Source organism: Vigna angularis, chromosome 9 (assembly GCF_016808095.1).
Source record: "Vigna angularis cultivar LongXiaoDou No.4 chromosome 9, ASM1680809v1, whole genome shotgun sequence".
Lineage (NCBI taxonomy): Eukaryota > Viridiplantae > Streptophyta > Magnoliopsida > Fabales > Fabaceae > Vigna > Vigna angularis.
The window spans coordinates 18,645,680-18,660,130 of NC_068978.1; the positions used below are offsets into that span (position 1 = coordinate 18,645,680).

The window sequence follows — 14,451 nt, forward strand, 5'->3', positions numbered from 1 at the left end:
GAGGGTCTTGCTCTGATTACAGTTTGACTATAAGTAATCAGTGATATCAAGCATGCAATGTGGTTGTAATTCAAGGATGACCTACTCAAAGTGGTTATAAATTTTGAAGTATTTTGGTCACCATATCTAGGTAATTTTTTTAATAAACAAGAAAAAGGCATAATATTTTTTTTATAAATTAAAATTAGTTCATCTTAATTTATAAATTTGGATTTAAAAAAACTAACATGGGTGATATATATATATATATATATATATATATATATATATATATATATATATATATATATATATATATATATATATTAGTTCGTACATAAAAGATTTTGTTTTAGTTATCTTTTTGTTTTCTTTGTATAATAATAATAATAAATTTGATAATATTTTTAGTCTTTTTATTTCCTTTATTCATTCTTGATTCAGTGTGATTCTTAGATTTGTTTAAAAAAACTTGTTTTTTATTAGGTTAGTATTAATATCATTCTTCCCATTGAACAATACATACGAGAAAAAAATGTGATGATTAAATTAGAAATATTGAAAAATATAAGAATCACATAAAATCAAAAGTAAATAAAGAAAAATATTAAATCATTAAACTTCTAGTAAAACCTAAATAGTTTACTACTTCTGATGAATCTGTATATTTAGTTTTACATTTTTGCATAAAATAATAGTTTTACAGGAGAGAAAAATAAAACATTTTACAATTTAAAATTAATTTAAATATTTTTCTTACATATTTAATAAAATATATAACAGGGTAGGATCAATCTATATAGTTGAAATATGGTATATTTTTAAAAGAAGTTTGGTAGATTAAGAAGAAAGGGTGTATAAGCTATTATTTATCTTAACTTGTATTAACGATCTCATTTTGTTTTCAATTTCAAATTATTTATAGAGAAATTTAATAAATATGATATTACAAATAAATATAGCCTAATTTAATTCCGTAACAGTTATTTATAATTTGAAGTTGGTCAATTCTATAATTAATTTTAATTATATTCCACAGAAGATCAAATGTTCCTCACATGTGGAATAATGTGTAATAAGCAATAGTGTGACCGTGCTATAAAAGTTAGCTTTACAGAGTGCGATTGTCCACTAACCTGCATTTGTGGGAACATTTAGCCCCCACACTCCACATAATTTGTATCAATTATATTATATGGTATCAATGTTTCGATTAATTTTTATATCACTTCCACTTCATTGTCCTTATCCATTGTACGTTTTCTAACTGGATTTATGTTGAGAATATACATATACACATTGATTCAAATTTCTTTATTTTATTAGAAGGAGTAAGAGATTCACTATAATTAAGTCAGAACTATATAAATGAGAGTTAATTCTATAAAATCTAATTATTAATATTATAATTTATTTTAATAATATCATATATATATATATACTAATATCTACTTCTTTGATATTTATTTTTTCTCATGTGTTTTGATAATTTAATTATAGAAAAAGATAGATTGATAACAATTCTTAAAAGAACAAACACTTGATGTGTAGCTGCATAAGGCATTCCGCTTAAGTTTAAGTATGAAGTATATTGAATTTTTTTAATAATACTAGTGTAGTCAAGTGAAACGACAACGATTATTTTTGTTCATAGACAGCGATTCCACAATCGAGATATATACTGGCGAGGTAAAAAGTCTACCCTCTTTTGCCTTGGTTCTAAATCGAGTCAAAAAGATGTATGCTTTTGCATCAGTTGAAATACAACCGAGGTAGTAGAGGATTCTTATGCCTCAGTTTTAGTTAAACCGAGATAGTAAAAGAGTTTTTTTTTTCTCAACCTTTCTACAACAGAGGCTACAATAGAGGGGGTTTAAGTTTTTTTTTCCTCAATCAGCAGTCATTTGGGCAAAGCTCCAAAGCATTAAAACCAAAAATTGTAAACAAGAGATGATGAGCTACTTTTGAAGTATACCAATTTCATTCACAAAATATACAAGTGTGAAATCATCAAACAAAATGATGAGGCTGAGAGCACAACAACTACACCATCAATTCTACCAGCACAACAACTACACCATCAATTCTATCAGCACAACAACTACACCAGCCTTAACAGCACTAACTTTGTAACACAGAATCAAAGTACCTTCTTAGTTTGGTGTCATAAGTAGCTACAGGCTTCCAATTAGAAGGAATAGGGACGTTTGGTGTAATCCAATTAACGCCAACTTGAAACCTCAGCAGGATTGAACCTCTCGGTGGATTGGCAAAGTCAAACACTACCCCATACACTCCTTCCTTTCATGAGCATTCCATCGAACAGGTTTTACACGGGGGTACCCATCCCGCTGGGGGAGATAAGGATGAGGAGAAAGAGCAGCAGAGGGCGGTAGAGGAGGCTGTCGTGGAAGTGGGTGGCGTCGTTGGTGCCGCCGGGGCCTTGACGCAGACGTCCCAGAAGATCTTGTGATCGGAGACAACTTGGAGGAAAAGAGAGGGGTAGTCGTAGCGGCAGCGGTAGGGGTTGAGGTTAGGTTTACTGTTGGGGGTGGAGCGGAGGTGGACGGGGGTGGTGTCGATGGCGCCGCACATGTTGGGGAGGGATGTGAGTTCCTCGAAGGCTTGGGTGGTCTCGAGGAGGCAGCAACGACCAACGGGTAGGGGATCGAGGGAGTAGTGAGGAGGCGGGTGACCATGTTGGTGATTTTGGAGATGAGGTACAGATCAAGGGAGTAGCAGGTAGTTAGGGTTTTGGCGGAGAGGCCGTGGGCGAGGAGAGAGGACCATGGCGGTGGCGCAGTCGAAGGGTAGGGAGAGATTGGAGAGGGTGATGTGTGGCTTGAGTTTGTCAACGACGCTTTTGAAGACGAGGTAGAAGAGGCCGTAGAGGGAGCACCACTAGGCGTCGCCTGGTGGCGTTAGGGTTATTGTTGTTGGTGGTGGCGGCAGCGTTGGGGTTGGGAAGGGAGGAGGAGGGGCGCGGTGAAGAAAACGAGGGAGGCGATGGAGGAGGAGACAGAGGTGATGGTGAAGAAAAGGAGGGGGCGATGGAGGAGGAGTGGAGGAGGGACAAGGGGTTGGCAGTGGTTGATGAGAGTGAGTCAGAGAGGAGGGAGGTGGTTGGGTCGAGAGAAAATGTGGAGGTGAAAAGCTAATATGAGATTTACCCTCTTTCACCTCCTCTACTGCCTCGGTTGGTCAGATACCTTTCTCCATGAACACCAATACAAGCTTTGATACCTTTAGATTAATCTAAAAAACTATAAAGAATGGTGTACCACATGAAAGAATGGGCATATTTGCTTATTTACTGAAGTAATGTAATCAGTTGTCTTATAATTTTACTTTCTTATTGGACGAGAGATTTTAATAATTCTAAAAATTTAAAATACATTATATTTAAATTATTTGTAATTATTTTCTTTTTAAATATTTTGTTTAAAAAATAATAAAATATCTTATATTTTTCTTTTCATTTAGATTTAGTAATTCAATTTCTATGTTAATATAATATCTCATTTCAAAAATAAATACTTTAAAATTAATATTTACAAAAATTATTAGTCAAATTTAGATATTTAACAATTTAATTTTTTGAGTATATACATGTGTGTATAATGTGTACAAAGAGAGGATGATTAGTAGTGAAATTTCAATTTTCTTTTTTTTTAGGGAATTTCAAATTTTTATTTTTTAGTTATTTAAAATACATTCTTAAAATTTTTAAATTTTAATTTTTTTCAATTGTTTCATTAAACAAATTTTACTTCAAAAAAGAGTAATTCTTTAAATAAATGAATTACTCCTTTACATTGTCTCATCCAAACATACTATTAGATTAGAAAATTTTACCAAAATTAAGAATGAATATTTTTGCTTTTTTTTACGTTATAAATATTTTGTCATTAAAATTATATGATGCATTATGAAATGCGGTTTTTACGCAAAAAGAGAACAAATTGTTACGAGAATGAAATGCGAAGATTTATGATATTTGAAAATGGAGGAAATTAAGTTTTAAAAAAAAAATTGTACCATGTTTTCACTTTTTTATAAGATTAAAAAGTGATTTTTAAGTCTAATTCAATTTTATAAAATTCGTTTGTAAAATGAAATTTATATAGACTTATATATTATGAATTTATCCTATTTTTAATCGATATGAGATTTTTAACATATTTTTTCGTATCGAGGTATATATCTCTTACATGAAACTAGATATTAAATGGTGGTCAGATAATAGGTGATATCAAATAATAAATTTTGTTAGAATATACTCTATCTATACTTTATCTATGACTATGCCATGTTAAAAAATGAATTTTAAACTTAATTCAATCTAACAAAATCAATTTATAAAATGATATTTATATTTACATATATATTATAAACTTATCTTATCTCTAGTCAACTTAAGATCTCTAACATCTACTTAAGATCTCTAACATCTAATGTATCTTCTTTTGTTATAGAATGAAAAAGAGTGAAATGATAGGTCTTAATGAACAATGTTATTTTTTTTTAATATTTGTTTGAAATTTTTTTTCTTCTCTCAATATTATTGTATAATAATATATAATAAAAAAGATAAGAAATTTCTGGACTATTTTATTTTTATATTGATTGGTTTAATAATGTAAAATATAAAATTTTATTTTTATATTGATTGGTTTAATAATGTAAAATATATTTTATTCTTAATCAATCTATTAAGTTTCATTTTGCGGAATATTACTGCAAATTACAAATGGATTATTACTTAAAATACAATTACTCCGAACTAAAAATTCAGTATTATTTATCACATAATTACTCTTAAAAATAAAATTTAAATATTATTTAAATTATAATCACTAGTACAGAAAAGGCTTATAACGTTACCTATTAGACGTTAGACCCACACATATCCAACGTAAAAAATGATCGATGACACTTCTTTAAATAAGTTAATGTTGTAGACGTTCGACGGGGATGGTCCCCGACATCTATACTCACGAAAACGTCAGCTCCTCCCAGTCAGACGCTAAAATGTGGTAGAAAACAATTTTTTACAGCTCTTAAACGTCAGACTGGAAAGACCCCGACGTCTCATGGTGGCACCAGAATACCAAAAGTCATTTTATTTCGCAATGTAGGGGGCCCTATGTCGGACGTCTAATGTCTCTATAGACGTTTGGGCCCCTATGTCGGACGCCTAATGACCTGACAGGTAGGTGAAAAGGTGCCCTGTTCCATTGCTTTAGACGTCCGGGCCCCTATGTCAGACGTCTGATGTCTCTATAGATGTCTGGGCCCCTATGTTGGATGCCTAATGACCTGACAGGTAGGTGAGAAGGTGCCCTGTTCCATTGCTTTAGACGTTTGGGCCCCTATGTCGGACGTCTGATGTAACACCCCAAAATATAAAACATCTCACACCCAAATTTATTTCATTAATAAAGAAAACATCGTACAATATTACAATCCTCCATTTAGGAGTAACATAGTTCACACTAGAAATACATTATATTTTTACACATAAATAAAACACTCTTAATTTTATTTTATTATATTTTTTCTTCTTAAAATATTCTTCATTTTTCTGCTGCTTCCTCCTTCACTTGAATTGGTTCAGACGTCGTTCCCTCATCTGCTCCCGTATAACAAAAACATTATACGATCATCGCAAAAATAAGATTTTTCCGGCACAAACAAACAAGTAAGGGTGAGCTACCATGCATAATTCAAAGAAAAGCATGACACTATTAATATACATAATACATTCACCATAAATTCTTGTAAGATGCGATTATCATACTAGACTCTATTATCCGGATATAATGTTGATGGAAGTCTCGGGTGGTCATGCACTTGTGGTGATTTCAGCAACAAAATTTTTGGCCAAATAGAATATATCATATCACCCACAAGGTTAATCCATTAATGTCTATAAACATAGACTAGGACCTCCTACTACTCTCACCACATAACACATCCTTCTCTAATTGAGACTGGAAAATTATTAGAGTTTTAGGATCACCACCAACAACAGGACCCTCAACATCAACATATACACTAATACCATGCCAATTTAGAGTCTCTCCCCGAGACTCATACTATATTTCAAATGCATAATTTCATATCAATCATCACAATAAACATTCATAATAGAATTCGTACAAGATAATTATAAACAATTAACAATAATAAAATATTACTGTAAATGGTCATATAAGAATACAATATTTGACAATCATAAAAATAATCTTAATATAAAAATTTATGGGGAAACAAGAAGTTGAATCTGGCAGAGCCGGTTAGACAACTTCTAATCCATCCAAAAATACAATATAATTAAATAACAAGAACAATACATGTATGGGGAAATAAGAAGTTGAATCTGGCAGAGCCGGTTAGACAACTTCTAATCCTTCCAAAATGCAATAAAATAAATAAGTAAAGCAATAAATAGTGTGAGGAAACAAGAAGTTGAATCTGGCAGAGCCGGTTAGACAACTTCTAATCCTTCCAAAAATGTAATAAAAATAAGTAAGGAAAGAAATAAAAAGTTTGGGGAAACAAGAAATTGAATCTGGCAGAGCCGGTTAGACAATTTCTAATCCTTCCAAAATACAATAAAAATAAATAAGGAAAACAATAAAATGTTTGGGGAAACAATAAATTGAATTTAGCAGAGCCGGTTAGACAATTTCTAATCCTTCCAAAATACAAAAATAAACAACTAATAACATACAAATGGCATAACATAATCAACATCACATTTTACAACTATCACACTTGGATATCAACACAAAAGCATATTCTCATTTAAATTCAAGATCATACAGAAACAAAATACTCCATATTCAAGATTTAAGATCAGACAAAAGTAAAATATAGCATATTCAAGACTCAAGATAATATAAAAGGAAATACTCAAATTTAGCTCCCCTTACCTCTATTCCAGACTTAGTTTCCTCTTCTCAAACCGTTCTCCGGAAACTTCCAGAATTTCCTCTCTTCAACTAGAATTTTCCTCCAACTCTCTTCTCTCACAATTTCTCTAGAATTTTGGTGTAAATCTTCAGCCTCCCCCCCTTGGCTATTTATAGCCAAAACAATTTACTATTCATTTTACTATTCATTTTTACTATTCACTTTTACTATTCATTTTTACTATTCAAAAATTATTTTTTATTCACCATTCTTATCTCTGAATCATTAATTCTACGTGGAGTGTTTTATTCCACAATTTATTTTAATATTTTTTTTAACTATTTACTATTCACTATTCACTATTCACTATTTACTATTTACTATTCACTATTCACTTTTCTAAAAAAAATCCTAAATAAGTTATCAAAAATTTGAAGCTCTCCCTCTAGAATTACTATAATTTTATATCCAAAAAATCTACATTTTTCTATCCATTAAAATTATTATTACTAATAAAATGCTAAAATTTACTATTATAAATATTTTTTTTTCATGGGTCTTACAAATTAAGCTACCAAAATTTCTTATTAATCTTTCCACATTTTATAAACTTATATATTTTCCAATCACAAAGAAATTTATTACTACTAGTAATAAAAATATTATTATTAAAGTAAATATTTTTCATGGGTCTTACATCTGATGTCTCTATAGACGTCCAAGCCCCTATGTCGGACGCCTAATGACCTGACAGGTAGGTGAAAAGGTGCCCCGTTCCATTGCTTTAGACGTTCGGGCCCCATATATCGGATGTGGATAGCCTCCGCCAAAATTAATTTTTAAATACACATAGACGTCTGGGCTACTATGCCTGATGTTTGATGTCTCTATAGACGTCCGATGGGGGAGGGCCCCGAAGTCTAAGGCTATTTTATTACACTTTGCGCAAACTCGGGGCAGTACTACGCGCATTATTCATCATCTTCCTCCTCGCATTTTCTCTCACGGCTTTGCATTTTCAAGTTCGTTTTTTCTCTTTTGGACCGTTTAAACTTACTTTTACTCTGATTAAATTAGTCTTTGATGAATTATCTTCCATTTGAACCGATTAAAATGAGTTTTCGCTGTGTTTTGGTATAATTTTGCTCGTTTCCTTGGGCGGTGATTTCTTGCGTTCTTGGGCAGCATTTTTTTGCGTTTTTCAGTCCTCCAATTCCTCCACTACGTTTGTAATCGGTTAAGAAGGTTAGAATTCTTGTTTAAAAGTTTTTGTTTATGCATGTTATTGGCTTTTCGGTATGCATGTTTTTGACATTTGAATATGCATGTTATTAACTTTCGAATATGCATGTTATCAACTTTCGAATTTGCATGTTGTTTGCTTTTGGATTTTCATGTTGTTGGCTTTTGAATATATACATATTATTGACTTTTGTGTATACATGTTATTGACTTTTGTGTATGCATGTTATTGGCTTTTTGCGTATGCATGTGATAAAGTTTTGTTGTGTTGTTATGATTGGTATGTTAGATTATTAGTATCTAATTGAGTGAAACTTAGTTCCTGGGTCTTAGACATCCAACCTGTACAGTCAGACGTCCCATCAACATTACCCATATAGATATCGGGTAGGGATCGGACGTAAAAAACCCAAAATAAGAGACGTCTAAAGTAATTTCTGCACTAATGAATCATTCTTGACTAATAGAAAATATTGTTTTCACAATTACTCTTAAACAAAGACATCCATTTTTCTTTTAAGAATGCAACCATTCTAGTTAAATATTATATTGTAGTTTACTTTGAAGTAAAACATTTACAAATAGCTCATTACTACAAATATATATTCACATATATTCATCTTTTATTAATTGGTCATTCATATAATAAATTTAATTACACATGTAAGAAAAAAGAGAGAGATCTTGAAATGTAAAAGGAGTCAAACTTACCCTAAAAGAAATTAATTGGTTACTAAAGATGTGCTGCTGCGTCTTAACTTATGATTTTGGAAAAATAAACAAATCAAGAATCATTAAGAAAATATAAAGAAAATTCAAAATTTAGAGAAATAATAATTTTATATAAAAAAAACTAATTGTTTATATATATATAACATTTTTTTAACTTAAAACATTTTTACTCTTAACTTTTAAACTGTACCTCCTAAAATGAACTCTTACTCTTAACAACATTGTTTTTCTAAAATTAACTTCTAAGCATAAAAATTTGTGTTTTAAAACACTATTTTTTTAGTTTATTTTCCAACATTCAAGGTCATGATTTATTTTAATTGATGTTGTTATTTAGATTGAAACTTAAAACAGTTTTTCAATTGAAACTCGTGGAATGACAACTTCAAAATTAAAAAAATAAAATAAAAATTACAACTTAAGCACATTGTTTTTAAAATAATAAAAACCTCATCGTGTATAAAATATATATTTGTTTATTTGAAGATGGGTTTCAGAAAACTTTTTATATAATTTATTTTAGATCTATTTTTCATAAATATTAAAAAAGTTATCCAAAAATGAAAGAAAAAAAAATACTAAAACGTAATGTGTACAGGATATTCATTCATATTATTAAATCAAAATAAAATAGTTTGAAACCAAAAATATGACATGATGAGTATTTGTTTTTTGATGAGGAAAAGGAATGAGATAGCTAAGTATTTGACTTTTGAGGAAGTTTGCTTGAAAGGAGGAAACAATGGTAATTGTCGCACAGAAATAGAATTTTCAAATTTAATTTCTGTGGGGAAATTGGGAACATGGCGTGTGGTCCTCTGTGGCTTCAGGTTTGGGATACCCAAATACAAATTCAACTAATTAATGTTAAAGTTTCACTATCATTTTCTTTTGTTGCATTTTTTTTATATTGACTTAATATCCTATTTTGTCCTCAGTTTCATTTGATAATGTTAAATTAATTCATCTTTTAAAATATGCGTCAATTACGTTCTTACTTAATAAAATTTATATCAATGAAATCTCTTCGGTTAGATTTGTACAAGAATAGAATAATTTGACATTATCGAGCGAAACTGGGGACAAAATAGAGTATTAAGCCTTTTATATTTTATGTAACTGGTTTATGTTTTATATGGTTTTTTAAAAATTTAACAGTGTTGATCAATCCATTAGACTAACAACTTTTTTTAATCAAAATAGCATATTTTGTTGTGTCATGTTTAAATAATTATTATTTTTAATTGGTTTGGAAGAAATCATTTTTTACTGTCATAAAATTTAAAGTAACTTAAGTTTTTCTTTACAGGAAACGGCTTATTTTTTTTTTCATTGGAAAAATAACTAACTTAAATACACTTTAACAATTTAAATATTAAGGTATGATTCATCTTAATGATGTGTCTTAAATATTTGGGATTGAAATACTAATGTTATTTACAGAAAGAAAACTTTATTAATATTTGATTACAGATTTATTTGGATATATAGAAAATCTCGTTAAGATGATAGTGTTAAGATTATTTCGTACATATTAAGTATTATTTAGTTTGTAGTCTGAATTTTTTTGTTATAATTTTAACTTATGCTTCAAAATTTTAAAAAATATATATTTAAATTATTCTATACTTGAATTCTTAAATAATGTAAGATGGTTGCAACACCGTAATAGTAGTATTTTATATATTCTATCATTTTCTTTAATAATATATTTTCTTCAAAATCATGTGATTTATATCCTTTAAAACAATATCTTTTAATATATATATATATATATATATATATATATATATATATATATATAAAGTAAAATAATTATTTAAGTAAAAGAGTAAGAGTTTGGTATCTTTAAATAAAAACTCAAGGATTGAGTGCTTACAACTAAATAATAAAAGGCATAACTATTTAAACTTTAATTGTAATTTTGATGAGCATTTACAAATTTTACCTAAAAACAAACTTTTTTAAGATATCGCCTTAATTATAAGTTATTAAGGTTTTTTAAGATATTGCTTTAATTATAAGTGATTAAGGGTGTGTTCACTTGGAAGAGATGATCTGAGAGAGAGTGAATAAATGAATTTAAAGGTAAACTTTTTGTTATTTATTTGAGTGAATTTAGAAGTAAGTGAATTTGGAAGTAAAGTTTGTGTGAAAAATAGTAGACTATTTGATTGATATGACAGATAAAAAAAATTAGTTTAATTGATATAAATTAAAGATTACCAAAATGTCCATAATTATTAAAGTAATATAAAATAATATAAAATTAATAAATAATTAATACAATATATTTAAAAAATTATCTTAAGTTTAATACAATATATTTAGTAAATAATTAATACAATATATTTAAATAAAAATTTCATTTTTTAATTTTAGTTTCAATTTCATATTTTCATAAAAGGTAATAAATCTTCTGAATAAAATTAAGTTTAATATTTTTGTAAAAAATTATTGAATTTAAATAAATAATTAAAAAATTAAATTGTACTAATAATCTGAATAAAAAACTTCAGATATTATCAAATCCTTTCAAATCTTTGCTGGGCAGCAGAGATGAAATAAATCACCCTGCAAATCCCTTCTTTTCTTTTCTCTTAAATACTTTAAAGTAAATACAAATAAAATCAACAATCTATCTGCAGAAAGAATCGTCAGTAAAATTCCTGGAAGTAGTGAAGACAACTTAAAGAAGAGTAAATAATTATGGGCACAAGTGAATAGTAAGTGTCCACGTGACATATATAGGATGAGTTTAGCCTACTGTTAACTCAAGGTAAACTACATTCCTCAGAGGCGTAATAATATAAAGTTATGTTTTAACACAAAAGTAGTTGGTTTGGCACACGTGCCGTTTAATTTTAATCCTCGAACAAAGTAATAATAAAAATATTATTTGTTATACTAAAAGATAATTTTATTCTTTTTACAGTTTTAAATTATAAAAGTTATAGCTGTCAAAATGTAAAAGTAACAATAATATTTTATGAATGTAATAATATATATATATATATATATATATATATATATATGATTTTAAGTTTGATAATAAGTTTCAATTAAAAAATTTGATTTGATCGAGTAATCAAATTTTTTATATGTTTCAATTTTGTTTTTGCAGTGTGATTTTATTGTTAATTCAGATTATATGATTACTTTATAATAAAAATGATTGTTTTGTATTGTGAATGTTTATATACATGCATAGAAAATATAAAAAAATAATTTAATCAAGTTTAAAGTTTTTACTAAAGTTAGTTGTTTAATTGGACTTTTAAAATTTTTATATTTTTAATTGAACTTTTATCATTAATTAAAATTACACGATCATTTGATTTTATAATTTTAACTAAATATAATAAAATAAATAAAAGTTATAAAATACTAATTATTTTTACAAATAGTCATTGTTTCATGTATTTATATAATTAGTTTGATATTTATTTTAAAATTTAATTTACAAGTTAAAATATATTTTAAGGATAATTAAAATTCTAAAATATTATTATTTAATTTTCTAAGTTCAAAGTAATATATTTAAGACTATAAAATTAATTACTTACTTCATCTCAATAAATGATACGACTCAGTTAAACAAAATATAAACATTTTAAATACTTAATAGAAATATTTTAATAAAATATTAATTAAAAGTATTTAAATTCATGAAAGAGTTAAAATTTAACTAAGTAATTATAAAATAAGAAACTTTATGACAAATATTTAATTAAAATTATAAAAAATTGATGACTTAATATAGTCATTTTTTAATAGAGTTTCTGTTAAAATTGATATTATTTTATAAAATTATAATTTGAGTATGCGTTTTAAAAAAAAGAAATAGAATTTCTTATAAATGTAAGTATGAATAGATATCAAATAAGAGTTATCTTATGATTTTGTAATTAAATTTTTTTTTTGAAGAATAAGATAACGTGCAATTTATATTACTAAGATGAAAATAAATTTTGGAGACTATTTTGAATGATTATTCCTCTTGCAACACTATTAATTGATGAAGAACAAAAACATTTTTAATAGTTAGGTATGGTGTGAATGATTGCTTTTTTTTCCCCAAAATTATAGTACAAAAGTTTCTCTAGTAGTGTTATGTATATTTTTTAATGAAATTTGTTAGACATTCTGGATTTAATAATGTAAAGAATCTTAAGTTGAATTTTGTTGATTGTTTGAAATTTTCTTTAATATTTTTTTAATATAAATATATATGATTTTATTCAACTTAGATTATTATCAAAGATAAATACTATATAGGTTTAATATCTCAATAGGTCTCTATTTTCGTCTAGAATCTCAAATAGGACCTTTTTCTTTTTTGGCGTCTCAATTGAGTCCTTATTTTTATAAAATTGAATCAAATAAGGCCTTTTCGTCAAATTGATAAGACGACGTTAAGTATTGTGTCACCTAACATGCTGACAGTGTTGTTTTAACACATGTATCATTAAAAACGTGGGTGAATTCTATTATTTTGAATTTTGAATTAAAAAATTAAGTTAAAAGAGTGGAAATTCAATTATAGAAAGGACAAAGTTAGCAAAGTTGGAAATTCAATTACAGAAAGCCCCATTCTCTCTACAATTACAATATGGAAATGAAATTGGGGAAATTTTGAGTTTTAGGGCTCGTCACTCATCCATGTCAAGCCCTATTCATTTTTCACACAACAACTGAATCGACAGCTTTAGAGGAAGAAACAAATCCTTTCTCCTTTCTCGACAAACAATTGAGCATATAAAATAATTATGAGTTAAAAAGAGATGAAGAAACTTAAGAGAAAGCATGTCACAGTATTTACCACCAAAAACATGTAGAAGAAAGTCATAAGAACATAAAAGCTAGGAAGAAAGAAACGAAAAAACAAAAAAAGAAACAGGCTAAAAAGGAAGAAAAAAGGGATTTATAATAAAGTTCAAACTTCAAAGAAGGGAAGTTTGTCTCTCTAAGCATAAAACATTTTATGTACATGTGTGTCTGTAAATGTATGATATGTGTGATGTCGTGGTGATCTAACATCCAAGGATAGCACTCTCTGCCAATCCCAGTGACGAGCGAGAGCGAAGACGGTTGACATCTCTAAGAAGGGCACGCCTGATGTGTAGCTGCAATGAAGGGTGCTTTATTTTCTCAATTTCTTGCTTGATTTTGATGACTTGGCTATGAACTGCATAACCCATGTAACCCTCTCGTTTCTCGTTGAAGAAGGTGGCGGAGGTGTAGGTGGAGGTGGCGGTGCTCTCCATCGTCTTCGTCGTCTTCTAGTCAAACAACTTTATGGATGAGTGACGAGCCCTAAAACTCAAAATTTCTCCAATTTCATTTTCATATCGCAATTGTAGAGAGAATGAGGCTTTCTGTAATTAAATTTCCACTCTTTTAACATAATTTTTTAATTCAAAATTTAAAATAATAGAATTCACCCACGTTTTTAATGACATTTGTGTTAAAACAACACTGTCAGTATGTCAGGTCAAAACTCAATTGAGATGCAAAAGAAAAGAATCCTATTTGAGATTCTAGACAAAAATAGGAAACTATTAAGACATTAAACCTACT

The 14,451-nt window shown here is 28.3% G+C and overlaps 1 pseudogene; it reads right to left on the bottom strand.

Annotated features, from left to right (window-relative positions):
- Positions 1–2,254: 2,254 nt before the first annotated feature.
- Positions 2,255–14,138, bottom strand: LOC108334918 (uncharacterized; annotated as a pseudogene).
- Positions 14,139–14,451: the final 313 nt, after the last annotated feature.